Source organism: Aquarana catesbeiana, linkage group LG10 (genome assembly GCF_042186555.1).
Source record: "Aquarana catesbeiana isolate 2022-GZ linkage group LG10, ASM4218655v1, whole genome shotgun sequence".
Lineage (NCBI taxonomy): Eukaryota > Metazoa > Chordata > Amphibia > Anura > Ranidae > Aquarana > Aquarana catesbeiana.
The window spans coordinates 17,112,285-17,122,277 of record NC_133333.1 but is presented as its reverse complement, the minus strand read 5'-3'; positions in this window follow the sequence as shown (position 1 = coordinate 17,122,277).

The following is a 9,993-nucleotide window of genomic DNA, read 5'->3' as shown; positions in this document are numbered from 1 at the left end:
ATTAGCTTTCTGTTCGGATCGAATATGAGTTCGACTCGAACATTGGCTGTTCACCTATTCATCGCAAACCGAACATTATGGGCCGTTCGCGCCAAATTCGAGTGGCGCGTAACGCCCCATAATGCACTGCGGAAGCACAGTGCATTGCTGTATGATGATTGGCCAGAACATGCACCATGACTTGCATGCTTTGGCCAATCATAGCGCCCTCAGCTAAGAGAGCCATAATTGGCCAAAGGCAGGGTGCCTTTTGCCAATCATGGCTGAGGGGGACTAAGTCCACGCCCCACACTATATAAGGCTGCCTGCACGTCGACCTCGTGTAGTGTGTTGGCGAGGACGGAGAGAGAGTCTCATTTAGAGCAGGCAGGTGATTCAGTTAGCTGCAGTGTATTTAATATATATATACAGACAGTCTCGTATATATATATATATATATATATATATATATATCCACTGTATCCAGTTTAGCTAGATCTGACTGCAGTCCGTTCCTGGTGTACTGTTTCTAATATACTTCAGGCAGGCAGGTGTTTCAGTTAGCTGCAGTGTATTTAATATATATATATATATATATACAGATAGTCTCGTGTGTATATATATATATATATATATCTCCACTGTATCCAGTTTAGCTATATCTGACTGCAGGCTGTTCCTGGTGTACTGTTTCTAATATACTTCAGGCAATGTACACAGTATACAATGCTGTGCACCCATAGTGCAATTGCTCATACTTTTCTGGTGGTCAATACAGCACACCCATAGTTGTTATTACACTTCTGTTGGTGTACACAGTACCGTGCACCCATAGTGCAATTGCTACTACTTTCCTGGTGGTGTACACAATACATACAGTGAACCCACTGTATGTATTCCTGGTGGTGTACACAGTATTGTGCACCTCTAGTGCAGTTGCTACTACTTTACTGGTGGTGTACACAATACATACAGTGTACCCATAGTTGTTATTACACTTCTGTTGGTTTACACAGTACCGTGCACCCCTAGTGAAGTTGCTACTACTTTCCTGGTGGTGTACACAATACATACAGTGCACCCATAATTGTTATTACACTTCTGTTGGTGTACACAGTACCGTGCACCCCTAGTGAAGTTGCTACTACTTTCCTGGTGGTGTACACAATACATACAGTGTACCCATAGTTGTTATTACACTTCTGTTGGTGTACACAGTACCGTGCACCCCTAGTGCAGTTGCTACTACTTTCCTGGTGGTGTGCACAATACATACAGTGTACCCACTGTATGTATTCCTGGTGGCCTACACAGTATCGTGCACCTCTAGTGCAGTTGCTACTACTTTCCTGGTGATGTACACAGTATACAATACAGTGTAGTTTTTTTTTTGCTAAACAAAATTTACAGCATGTCTGGAAGGCCACCAAGGAGAGGCAGACGCTCACAGGCCACCAAAAGAGGGCAAGCAGGCTTTGTGTGGGGCCATGGGGCACGCTTGTCCTTTTTTCCTGCAGCTGGCCGTGTTATTGAGCCACAACATGCAGAAGAGTTGGTGGAATGGATAACAAAGCCGTCCTCATCCTCCTCATCCTCTGTCACCCAAGCTCAGAGTAGTTTGCCTGCCAATGCAGCTGCCAAAGCGGCCTATTCCATCGGCTCCATGTCAACAGTCAATCCTTCCCTAGCCCCACCATCATGCACAGAGGAGTCCCCCAAACTATTCGACCACAGTGTTGGATACATGCTGCAGGAGGATGCGCAGCGATTTGAAGGCTTCGCTGATGGTACCCAGGTTGAGGACGGGAGTAACATGAGCCTAGAGAGAGGGGGTGCCCAAAAGGGTCAAAAAACTGTCAGTCATGTTCCCCGAGCTGCATACTGCCAAGTTTGCTCCAGTGACGAGGAGGGAGGGGATGATGAGGTCACTGACTCAACTTGGGTGCCTGATAGAAGAGAGGAGGAGGAGGAGGCACATCACCAATGAGGTAGGATGCCCTCAAGGGGGGAGCTTAAGGGCAGCCACACTATTGCATCACACCACAGAGCTAAGCAGGTGCAGGACGCTGCTGACTCCCCACATATTTTGAAAATTTCTTTGGTGTGGATCTTTTTTGACACGTGTGCAGCAGATCGCACCGTTGCTGTTTGCAACATATGTCTGAAGCGTATCAAGCGTGGCCAAAACAGCAGCCGCTTGGGCACCACATGCTTGACCAGACATATGACGACCTCCCATGCAGTACGTTGGCAACAGCACTTAAAAGACCCACATCAAAGAACAAGGCGGACCTCTTCTTGCTCCTCATCAGCTGGGTTCTCCAACCAAACTACACCTCCAGTCCTCTCAGAAACCTGCACTGAGAGGAATGAAGGTATAGCAATAGGTGTCCCAAGTCATTGCAGCCAATCTGCTATCAGTACACCTCCATCTGATTTTAGCAGGCAAATTTCCCTACCCCAGTTGCTAAACTGTCAAAAGAAATTCGGTCCAAGCCATCCACATGCTCAGCATCTGAATGCTCATTTGGCCAAATTCTAGCACTGCAACTGCTGCCTTTTCAGCTGGTAGACTCTGCCCCCTTTCGTGAATTTGTGGAATGTGCGGTACCTCAGTGGCAGGTTCTCAAACACCATTTCTTTTCACGGAAGGCCATTCCGGCTCTCTACCAGCATGTGGAAGGCAATGTCTTGGCCTCGTTGGACAGGGCGGTCAGCAGTAAGGTGCATATTACTGCTGACTCATGGTCCAGCAGGCATGGACAGGGACGTTACCTTTCTTTCACGGCACACTGGGTAACTCTGCTGGCAGCTGGGAAGGATGCAGGACAGGGTGCAGTATTGTTGGAGTTTGTTCCGTCACCACGCCTTCAAAATGCTAGTGGTAATTCTGCCACAGCTCTCTCCTAAACCTCCTACTCTACTTCTTCCTCTATGGCCTCTTCCTCTGCAGATTTCTCCTCTGAACCAGCGGTGCTACGTAGGCGTTCAAGCTTCTACGCAAGCACTCAGGCAAAAAGATGCCATGCGGTGCTTGAGTTAGTCTGCTTGGGGGACAGGAGCCACACTGGGGCAGAGATTCTGTCAGCTCTGCAGGGGCAGGCTCAGAGGTGGTTGACGCCACGCCAGCTTCAGCCAGGAATGGTTGTATGCGACAATGGCACCAACCTCCTCTCTGCCCTCCGACAGGGATACTTGACCCATGTTCCCTGTTTGGCTCACGTCCTGAATTTGGTGGTGCAGCAGTTCTTGAGCAGGTACCCGGGCTTACAGGATCTCCTGAGGCAGGCCAGGAAAGTCTGTGGTCATTTCCGCCAGTCATATAATGCCAGCGCTCGGCTGGCTGACATTCAAAGAGAAAGCAACCTGCCCAAGAACCGCCTCATTTGTGACATCCCCACCAGGTGGAACTCAACATGGCAATGCTGCAGCAGCTGTACACGCAGCAAGGGCCATCAATGAGTACCTGTGTGAGTATGGCACCAGTACAGGGTCAGGGGAGCTTGGCTTTTTTTTGCTACGCCAGTGGCTACTGATCAAGGATGCATGCACTGTCCTGTCACCATTTGAGGAGGCCATGAGGATGGTGACAGTGCATGCATCAGTGATACTGTCCCTCTTGTCTTCCTGTTGGAGCACACGCTTCGTGGAATAATGGACAGGGCATATGAGGCAGAACAGTGGGAGGAAGAGGAGGACTTCCTTACCTCTCAAGGCCCCCTTTATCCAGATACTAGTGATCCTGCAGGCCCGCCAATCACACAGGAAGAAGAAGAGGAAGAGGAGGAGGAATGTGTCAGCATGGAGGTGGAGGATAACACTCAGCATCAGCAGCAGTCGTCAAGGGATCGTTTTCAGTCCCCAAAAACCCATGGAGTTGTACTTGGTTGGGAGGAGGTGGTTGAGGATCATGTGATCCCTAGTGACCCAGAGGACTCAGGATCGAATGCCTCTGCAAACCTACGCTGCATGGCCTCCCTGATCCTGCAAAGCCTGCGAAAGGACCCTAGGATTCGTGGCATCAAGGAGAGAGATCATTACTGGCTGGCAACCCTTCTTGATCCACGTTAGAAGGGTAAGAACTTATCCAGCCTTCGCAGAGGGAGCAGAGGATGAAACATCTTCGGGAGGCCTTGCAGAAAGGTTTGTGCAATGCGTTTCCAGAGCCTGGGAGGTTACAGTTTCATGGTGCTGGACAACGTGTTGCTGAGGCTTCGTTCAGTCACAGAAAAAGAGGTGGAGAAGGTGGCCGGCTGACCAATGCCTCCAGGCAATTCTTCTGTCCTCAGTGCCCAGGTCTGATCGGTTCCAGCAACCATCACCAGTGTATCCCTATTTATTTAAGGTACCCATATAGCGCCGTCAATTTACGCAGTGCTCCACACATACTTTGCACATTGACATCGGTCCCTATCCTCAAGGAGCCCACAATCCAAGGTCCCCAACTCACATTCATATACTAGGGCCAATTTTGGACAGAAGCCAATTAACCTACCAGCATGTCTTTGGAGTGTGGGAGAAAACCGGAGTACCGGAGGAAACCCACACAGGCACAGGGAGAACATGCAAACTCCAGGCAGGTAGTGTCGTGGTTGGGATTCAAACCAGCGACCTTTTTTACTGCTAGGTGAGAGTGCTACCCACTACACCATTGTGCCGCCCTAAAAATTGTAATTACAATTTTCGATCTAATATTTCACAGCAGAGCCTCTTCCTGCGCTCAACAAAAGTATCTGTGAGGCTTTACAGTGTTGTGCCACCACCGCCTAAGGCCCAATTTTTCTGTCCCTGTTAAACAGGGGCATGTAATTACAATTCTTGATATAATATTTCACAGCAGGGCCCGTTCCAGCACCCACCAAGAGTGTCTGTGAGGGGTTGCAGTGTTGTGACACCACCACCACTGCCTAAGGCTTAATTTTTCTGCCTCTGTTTAACAGGGGCGCGTAATTACAATTTTTCATCAAATATTTAACAGCAGGGCTCGTTCTGGCGCTCAACAAGAGTATCTGTGAGAGGTTGCAGTGTTGTGGCACCACCACCAGTGCCTAAGGCCCAATTTTTCTGCCCCTGTATAACAGGGGCGTGTAATTACAATTTTTGATCTAATATTTCACAGCAGGGCCTGTTCCTGCGCTCAACAAAAGTATCTGTGAGGCTTTAGAGTGTTGTGCCACCACCGCCTAAGGCCCAATTTGTTTGCCCCTGTTTGACAGGGGCATGTAATTACAATTCTTGATATAATATTTCACAGCAGGGTCCGTTCCAGCGCCCACCAAGAGTAACTGTGAGGGCTTACAGTGTTCTGGTACCACCAACACCTAAGGCCCAATTTTCCGCAATGTATAGGGCAAGCCGTATAGTATATACAGGCAGTCCCCTATTTTCGAACATCCGACTTACAAACAACTCCTACTTACAAACGGAGGTAGACAACAGGAAGTGAGAGGAAATCTACCCCTAGGAAGGGAAATTCTCTCCTGTAACAGTTAATATGGGAAAAAGGTGTCTCCCCTGGTGCTTTATCACCAATCCTTGGGCTGGGGGGGGGCAAACATTACATTACAGCCGCAAGCAGTTTTAAATGACTTTTATTCCTTTAGAAATGTCATTTTGTGAAGGGACTGTTCTAAACACTGGAAAAATGTGCCACTTTTGAGGCATACTATAGTCACCCCCCAGGTACGATATTTAAAGGAATATTACATTTTTTTGTTTCACTTTAAGCATTATTAAAATCACTGCTCCCTAAAAAACGGATGTTTTTAAAACTTTTTTTGCATTGATACATGTCCCCTGGGGCAGGACTCGGGTCCCCAAACACTTTTTATGACAAAAAATTGCATATTTGCCTTTAAAATGAGCACTTTTGATTTTTCACGTTCGAGTCCCATAGACTTTAAAACGGTTCACGTGTTTGCACGAATTTTTGGTCTGTTCGCATGTTCTGCCGCAAACCGAACCAGGGGGTGTTCGGCTCATCCCTACTGGGCACTTATACCCCCTTCCTGCCCAGGCCAATTTTCAGCTTTTAGCACTGTCACACTTTTAATGACAATTGCGCAATCATGCTACATTGTATCCATATGACATTTTTATAATTTTTTTTCACACAAATAGAGCTTTCTTTTGTGGTATTTAATCACCACTGGGGTTATATATTTTTTGCTAAACAAACAAACAAAAAGACAATTTTGAAAAAAAAAAAAAAGTTTTTCATATTTTTTTATAATATTTTGCAAACAGGTAATTTTTCTCCTTCACTGATGGGCGCTGATGTATACATGCTGTATACACCCAGAGTCGGTTCATATAGGCACTTTACCAAGTGAGTATATTTCTTGCATATGTTTTTTTTTTTAATCAAGAGTGAATGGTTTTACGCTTTAAGATCTCCCCCCTGGTATTTTCTTTTATGAGTGAAGGTGCCTAACGAGAATAGGTCCATGTTTCCTGAGGATTGGGTGCAGAGTGGACAGTGACACAAGTGTACGGGGGTACCCCAAAAAGCGCAGAGTGACCTACTCAGCAATAGGAGGTTAATACATTATGGGGAGTGGAAGTCCATGTGGGGGCATTTGGAGCACTTTTGAGTGGAGCACCTATCATGCTTTTCAAGAGCATGAGCACTTAAATTGTCAGCACATTTACAAAGGAACACTATTGGACTTTTTTTGGTCACAATTACTGTTTATGGCATTCTTGTTTTTTTTTTGTTTTGTTTTTGCAGTGGTTGTTAATATATGTTCAAATATGGCATAATATGTGTTTTACGAATAGCATGGTTTCGTTTTGTTTTACATTATCCATGCAGCAGCGCAGTGTTCATTTCTTTTCCACGGTTTTAGAGTGGATAAGTAATCTCCCAAAATAATGAATTAACACATTAAAACGAATGCAGCCAATCTTCCAAAATAGGCACAAAAAAGGTGTAGCGCTCTCCTTTAATAAAGCGCACTCAAATTATAGTGCATAAATAAATACCTGAAAACAGTGTAAAAATCATCTATATATAATATATAAATTTACGTGAGTCCATCTTTATTTTTAAATATATATATTACAGTCCATAAATAAGTGATTCAATGTCTGTGAAAACAAGTGTGCAGTCCCATACACCAAAAGCTCTTCAGTAAATGCCTCTGATACCACAGTGTCCTTCATTCCAAAACTGAATAATGTTACTAAATGCATTGATATGCACTGTATGATAATATTATGAATATATGAATATTATGTATATATGTTTTTGCTTTGTTTTAGTCAATTAAATAGTAGTGATCTTCAAATCCCCTGAAGAAGCCATTGCTGGCGAAACATGTTGGGATCAGACACTACACCACGAGAATCTACTCAACATACAATTGTGAACATATAACCAGCATGTGTAATATCATTTTTAATGGTATTTTTTAACTATGTATCAAATATATTTTGTAAGTTTTTTATCATGTATTGTGCTTTTCTGATTTATGGCACCGTTATAGTCCCATCACATACCTATTCTATATATACCACTCCAGGGATGAGGTGCCTGACATAGCGTTGTCACCAGCTGCAATACTACAAAACTTTGAAATGATTTACCAAAGGTTGTTGTACAAAAGAGGTTCAAATAACGTACATGCAAATAGCATATGGTATAAACATACGTCATACATGTATCAACCATTGCAGAGATACTTCAGTACGCAAAATATCCCAGTATTGTGAATGTGCAAACAGGCTAAATGTAATATGAAAATATTTTTTTTTTAATTTTTTTTTTTCCTATAGTCCTCTGTGGATGTACACAGATTGTGTGTGTGTGTGTGTGTGGTAGGTGAGGAGGGGATGGTAAGAGTGGGGGAAGGGAATTTAGTGATTAAAATAACAGTAAGGAATAAAAGAAAGGGGCAAAGAGGAAAGAAGAGAGGAAAAAAAGGAAAGGAAAAACAAAAAAGGAAAAGGTAGATGATCCTCCATCTAGGGCAGGGGTCCATCTCTGTCCTCCATCTAGGGCAGGGGTCTCCAAACTTTCTAAACAAAGGGCCAGTTTACTGTCCTTCAGACTTTAGGAGGGCCAGAATGTGGCCAGTTGGAGTAGAAAATACCCCAATGTCATGTGGATGTAGACACTGTCTTGGGCCTGGTGGTCAGTGAGAGTAAAAAAATTACATAGTGCCTGGTCAACAGGAGGAGGAGTAGTGCCCTATCATAAGTATTAGTGGGTAGATCAATACCACATCATTGGTGTCAGTGGGAGGAATGGAGCCCCATAATTGGTATCAGTGGGATTAATGGCACCCCATCATTGATGTCAGTGGGAGGAATGGCGCCCCATCATTCGTATCAGTGGGAGGAATGGCGCCCCATCATTGGTATCAGTGGGAGGAATGGCGCCCCATCATTGGTATCAGTGGGAGGAATGGCGCCCCATCATTGGTATCAGTGGGAGGAATGGCGCCCCATCGTTGGTATCAGTGGGAGGAATGGCGCCCCATCATTGGTATCAGTGGGAGGAATGGCGCCCCATCATTGGTATCAGTGGGAGGAATGGCACCCCATCATTGGTATCAGCGGGAGGAATGCCGCCCCATCATTGGTATCAGTGGGAGGAATGGTGCCCCATCATTGGTATCAGGTACCAGCAAGGATTTAGTGATTGTGATCAATTCCGTTGTGACTCCCCCATTGATTGCAGTCCCAGACGTATCGGCTGATCAATCATAATTATCATAATTTTTGACACTTTAATATAGGTGGATTCCAGTGGTTTTTATCCTTTTGTAATTACCCCATCATTGGTGTCAGTGGGAGGAATAGCAGGCATAGAATAGGAGGCATGAATCTATCCACTGCCACCATGGCTGCCCCTTATTCATGTGTCCGGCCCCTTTCGGTTCACCAGGCACATAGATTACAGCGGCCAGTGTTTTTTTTTTTTTTTTTTTTTTTGAAGCACTGATTAGAGCCATAGGCTCTAATAGAGGTATAGGGGGGGAGGTGCTGCGCTAACCAGAAGAAAGCTGTAAATCTCTGTCTGTGGTCAATTAATAAAATGACTTAAAATCGCATAATAACATAAATCGCATAAATACGTGTTGACACTAAAAACATTCAAGTCTTAATGATCAGCATCCTGTGTATGTGAAAAAATGAATGCTGATCATTAAGACTTGAATGTTTTTGGTGTCAACACTTATTTATGCGATTTATGTTATTATGCGATTTTAAGTCATTTTATTAATTGACCACAGACAGAGATTTACAGCTTACTTCTGGTTAGCGCAGCACCTCCCCCCCTATACCTCAGTTTGATTTTGGGCTTATGTCTGACCCTTGCTTCGGTGCATGCAGCTGTCCAGTCGCATACGTGCGTTTTTACAATTTTTTCTGAGTTTTTGTTTTCTTCTCTTTTTCCAATTGGGTAGCGCAGGAATATTCTTATTACATAGGCTCTAATAGGCTTCAAAATAGGGTGGACTCGGGACGCAGAGCATTGCATTTGGAGCCCACCCAGGTGTATTGCAACAACGAATGAAAAATGCTGTTTCAACACTGATCCTCCTCCCAGGCCAATTGGGAAGCAGATATGAAACCTGTTTCCCGACTGGCCAAAATGTCTGGCGATCCTATCGGGCGCCTAGCGCTGGGGGGAGGAGAGAGGAGACACGGCGGAAGCTGCTCCAGGAGATGACCCCGGAGCAGCTTTCCCCGAGCCCGCCAAGATCTCACCGCCCGCATCCAAGGTAAGGACAGCGGGCAGTGGTGGGGGACTGTGTTAGTGCTGCGGGAAGGGTAGTGCTGCTCCACCGGCGGCCCGAGGGGGTTGTTTGTTGCCTCCCCCCGAAAAAAAACAAAACACCAGCCACCACTGAAGGTCAGTACTCCTTCCTTTTAGAGGTATGCAGGATCTCTCTGAATTTAAAAGGTGAATATGTAAAACATCCTTATATTGTTTCCTGGGTAGCCGGTTGAGATTAATGATAAAGGTGGTGGTATTGTCCCCAAAGGGGAACCATGTGAGCTTGG